We start from the raw sequence: 5,535 nt of genomic DNA on the forward strand, positions 1-5,535 counted from the left end.
GAAATCAGACTGATAGAGACATGTACATGCTTGATACAGACTGCACTGTAAAAAAAGTCAGTAAAATATACAGCAAAACACCGTCAAATTCCAACGGTAATGGAACGTAAAACCAAAAACTTCCTTTTACTGTATTAAATAGATTGAATAACCGTTAATTGTGAGACTGGATAAAACTTTGTTTTTTACTGTAATAAAATGTTGAAATTATAAATATTTTCTGTGAAAACAAATAAATATGCATACATTTTACAATTACATATTGTAATGTTGAAAATGTCTGAAAAACTTAGATTTTACGGTATTATTTGAGTAAAACTACATCTTTTGGGGTTGTGCACATTGGAATTCACAGTATAAAGCTGTAGATTTTTAAGCAAACAAAAACATTCATTTTTACAGAAACAAGATGTTAAAAAATAGGGTCCACCGTAATAATACAACCAGTACATACCATTAAAAAAAAGCAAATATCAGCAGTGAAAGACAATAAAACTGATAGTATTTTTTTATTTTAAAATTCAGATACTGATATACAGATTAAAAGTTAGGCCTGCAGTATATCATTGTTAACCTTCTGATAAAAAAATCAACAGCAAAAGAAGATGTTAAAAATAAAGTTTATGATTGTGAATAAAATTGATTTCAATAATCTTTTTTAATTATTATTTTAAAACAACTTTATGTTGTTGTGTTTCACGCCATATTATCAGACCACCTTAAGTGGGTCCGCCTTAAATTTTGAATTTGTGTGATCGCTGTTGATTGGTAGCTAAACTGCTGGTAAACTGTGTACAGACGTTTTACGTTCGAATTGCAGAGAAAAAAAATCTGGTAGCAACATTGTGCAGTATGAGCGAACCATTTCACCAAAAAAAGGGGAAGCAAGGCAAGACGTGGCTGCAGCGGTCTGCAGACGTGACTTCCGAACCTCCTAAAGAAACAAAGAGCGACGTTACATTGCGGGATGACGTCACCTGAAAATGACCAATAGCGCGGCGCGCTGCTGAGCTGTGTGCCAACCGCTCTTTTTTTCATGCAGGAGACTCAAGTTGGCTTCGCTAACGGACACAGTTTTGAACTCGTATATTAGCGCCATTTATTGCTGCTTGGACCACAGCATCTTCGGAATTTGTAGACATCGGTGAGGTGAGTACATGCAACTTCAAGTTATCTCTGTTATAAAAATCCACCAGCCCAGCGTTTATAGATAATTTTAGCAGTTCGTTTTTTATGAGTGAGGTTGTGAATTTAGTTAGCATTTGTGAGTTGAGTTAGCATTACTGTTGCGAGGGAAGCATTGCTCTGGATTAGTTTCTGTATTTGGCGTGCTTAATTCGCTAGGGAGGAATTACCAAAGTACTTGGAGTTATGTTAACGTGTAATTTCTGTGGTAAGGTAGTTCAGTCATCAAGGGGCTACGTGCTTCATTGTAAACTGCATCGGAATGAGCCACGTTGTTTCTTTCGGTGTATTGAAGCAGGCTGCAAGCAGACATACACCAGGTATGGCGCGTTTAAGGCTCATTTTTACCGAAGACACTCTGCCCCCACCCATGTCACTGGTGTGGCGGTGGTTTCTTCGTTTACATGTGCAATGGCGATGTGTGAACGTCAGTGTCAGAACTCTAAAGAGTTAATAGCTCATCTGAAGAGCCATATTGTGGAAGGACACGTGGTCACTTGTCCAGTAAGAGGATGCACAAATACCTTTAGAGTTAAATCATCTTTTACTGCTCACATGTCACGTAAACACAGAGTTTTCAGACAGCAGCATTGGTGATTTATATAGAGAGTCTGCATGTCAATCATCTGTTCCAACCACATCAGATGACTTTGTACCCTTGATTTCCGAGCCTGCTGCACAGTCTATTACACATGAAGATAACATGGAAATGCCCCCTGAATTCTGTGATCTTTTTCTGAGAAACGTTTCACTATTCTACTTAAAATTGCAGGGTCAGTTTCTACTGCCTGCTTCAACCATACAGAACATTGTAGAGGAAATGCAGAACATGCATGAGTTGGGACAGACATACAGTTTGGGTAAACTTGCATCACTGTTAAAAGATGACACATCATTATCAGAGGAGGACATCAATAAAGTCTGCGAGTCTGTCAAAAGCTATGATCTTTTTTCTGCATGTCATACCGGGCCATTGAGGACAGTGCACTCCAGAGCTCAGATCTTTAAAAAAGCCTTCAACTATGCGGAACCAAAGAAAATATTTTTAGGGAGAGATGAAAACAGAAAAGATAGGTTTGCCTATTATGTGCCTTTAAGAGAGACTTTGAGATGTCTGCTAGAGTCTGATCTGTGGCAGAAATCAGAAGAGCCCTCTACTGAGCCTCCTGCTGATGTTCTGTGTGACATAAGTGATAGTAAGCTGTTTTAAATAAAATGATTTTTTTGGTCAAAACCCATTGACTTAATTGATTTCTATCCATTAACATCTTACATGAAGTATGGGTACCAAATGGTTCCACTGAAACACAGTGTGCTGTCACAATAATGGTGCTGTTAGTTTGGTACTTACGAAACACTGTATAAAAGTGTAGTATCAGGCAAGATCAGCTTCACATTTTAAGACCAAAGGTACCACTTGGTGTAAATTGACCTTTATTCACATTCTTTTATCAGACATCTTGGAAATGGGGGGCAGCATAAGGAGTTCCATTACTAAGGTGCTGCCGGACCTGTCTGCCTCAATCCTTGAAATTGTACTGGAGGCACTACAATCATTAGGAGTGGAGACATCTGAGAAACAAACCAGTAAGTATTATGATTTCATTGCACAATAGCCATGAAGGACTTTCTGTTTTTTCTATTATGCTTTGGCCAAGGTCCAAAAAGTACAATTAATCTATTGTTTGTGATATTGTTTTACAGCACCAAATATGGAAATTTCAAGCCAGGCCAGCATATCGTCTCCATCTGTTTTAAGGTTTAAGGGTGGTGGCACAGCTAAGACCCAAGAGTCTCTTTCAAGGTTAGTAAAGTAAACAGATTCAAGAAGATATTTTACACATTTCTTTGTCGTCTGTCTCTAAATCTTATTTTGTCTTTATTATGATTAAAAAGGTTTGTTTTGTTCCTGCCCTTTTCAGACACTGAATTTGAGCAGAAACCATAAGGATACTCAAAGGACCTGTGACTCTCAGGAAATGGTGAGATTTCAGGTCATAATCTTTTTTTTTTCCATTAAATTAATTTTCCTTTTTCCCTTTACAATATTGCTGTTTTGTTTTTGTAAACAGCATCAAATGAGAGAGACAGATGAAACAGTTTCAAGACAATGGCAGGAAAAAAATGCTGAAGATTGAAACAAACCTTGGCTGGAAATATTTGGTATGTGTTTTACCGTAAATCAAATTGTTGAAAAACATTCAGCTACACTGTAACACAGGGAAACTTGATTTGCACTTATTTTGTTACTTTAATTTCTTGTCTCATTATTTTTGTCAGTTATTATTGTTTATGGTGTATGCCCTTCTTGTTTTCCTTCTGAATGCAGAAGGTATCTAGCCAGTCCACAATGAACGCTTCGTTGCACCCCATGAGTCTTCTGGCAGAAATGATGGCGGCTGTATTCTTTGGTTTCCCTAAACATCACACCCTGCCTGTTTATACGAGGCTCTTCAATTAAGTTTGCACCCAAAGATTCAATAAGAGGTAAGCAGTGGTATTATTCAAGTTTTGCTAAAGAAAGATGGACAGGAGACACTAATCTTAATCAGCCGAGCTCAGGTTCATGTCCAGGTGAGCAGTTTCATACGCTATAAAATGTAGATTGAATGATAGGTCTCATCACCATGCATTCAGCCATTAACTTCAAGTTCTATGATAAATCAATACGAAACTTAAATACGTTTTCCAACAAATTATGATTGTGATTAGGGCTGCGTTGTCTATGTATAACTTTTACATAAGTAGATTTAAAGTATAACTATTGCCAAAACGCAACCTGGGCTGTTTTTTTTTTTTTGTTTTTTTTACTGTATCGATTTTGATGTGCTCAAATTTATGCCCCGGCCCCCTAGTATTCCCATTCACTGGCTATTGACCACAAAACAAAATCACGGTCAATCTCAAAAACGGCTTGTTTGTCGTAATTATGCTTTTAGATATATGTTTGTCTCGTTTACAGTAAAAAAAAAAAAAACTGAAAAAAACAGCCCAGGTTGCATTTTGACAATAGCTATCCTTTAAGAACTGTATATTTTACACTTAAGAAATCATTTATCATTAGATCTGGTTTTGGCAGCACGTTTTGTTCATTTCTGTGCATTTTGCTCAAGCACTGATCAAACTTTGTCCATTTTTTTTGCTGCAGAGGGGATCCTGCCAGTCCAAAGTGAACTCCTGATTGACATTGAAGTACTCCTGCAGAGCTTGTATCTTCAACACCATGCGCATTAGAAACTCCACCGAGTCCTTTCCTTCACCAAGGCAGGACCCAGTGACTCATTACTGTTGATAGGTCAGGGGCAGGTAATATTTTGTTTCATGTTTAGTCATTCCTCCATGGATTACCAGCCATATATATGGACACATGCTGTATTCTCAAGATCTATGCTGTTTTGTAGGAATAGAGAAAATAATATGTTTAGTCTGTTTTCAAATGGTATGTCAAATTTTCTCATTGTTTCAGTAATATTCTCTACCTTGGTTGTATATGAGCATCTTTAGATTTTTCTATATTTAGCGGTTGCAAATGTAAAATGTACGGTAAACCATTTATGTTCCTCATATTGTACTGTATTTTTAGCGGTAAAATACCGGCAGCTGTGGTTGCCAGGAATTTACCGTAAAATGTATCTGGTCAAAATAAAATGCTGTAATTTGTTATACAATTTCACTGTGTTTTTTACTGTCAAAGGTTTTAATAAGGTTTAACATATTTCTGTTATTTTTACAGTTATTTACAATAATAGGGTCTATCCTATTACTGTTAAATTAACAACAAATTACTGTAAATATTATTATATTATTACTTTTTTTTTACTGCAAATATCCGTAAAAAGCTATGGAAAGTTGCATTTTTTACATTAAATTGCTGTATAATTGACAAATGTATTTGGTTTTTTCTATCATGATTTTGGTAAAATAATACGTTGTCTACCTTAAAAATTAGGGTTACAAAACCAGTATACCGTATTGTCTTTTACAGATTCCACATTTTTTACACGGTATATTCCTGGCAACCACAGCTGCCGGTATTTTACCGTAAATTTGACAGATTTTTTTTTATAGTGTGGCTAATTGTGGAGAGCCAGAGAGACCTGAAATCAGCAGGTACAATTGTGTCAAAGTAAGCAATGAGTCATGCATTCAACCACAATGGACTGCATGCACTCTCACCACCAGCGAGACTCCATGAAAGAAGAATGTTGAGCAACATTTAGACCAGCCTGTGAAATACTGGGAGAATATAGTCTGTTTTTGGATGCCATAAACATGATATTTGGTGGTCAAAGGGCACTGCATATTACCTCACCATGCCAACAGTGAAGTTTAGAGAACATCATGATGTGG

General features: G+C 36.6%; 1 long non-coding RNA gene across 2 annotated transcripts; it reads left to right on the forward strand.

The window, feature by feature from the left end:
- The first annotated feature begins 1,349 nt into the window (after positions 1-1,349).
- Positions 1,350-3,661, forward strand: LOC309705437. Of its 2 annotated transcripts, XR_014276547.1 has the most exons (6): positions 1,350-1,505; positions 2,641-2,772; positions 2,890-2,989; positions 3,108-3,167; positions 3,258-3,348; positions 3,515-3,659. It is a non-coding gene; the product is annotated as an uncharacterized lncRNA (long non-coding RNA). The 2 variants fall into 2 exon arrangements; XR_014276548.1 differs by lacking the exon at positions 1,350-1,505 and having other exon boundaries at positions 2,589-2,772; positions 3,515-3,661.
- The last annotated feature ends 1,874 nt before the right edge of the window (positions 3,662-5,535 follow it).

The sequence above is a fragment of the Aulonocara stuartgranti genome (genome assembly GCF_965226115.1).
Source record: "Aulonocara stuartgranti genome assembly, chromosome: 4".
NCBI classification, from domain to species: Eukaryota; Metazoa; Chordata; class Actinopteri; order Cichliformes; family Cichlidae; genus Aulonocara; species Aulonocara stuartgranti.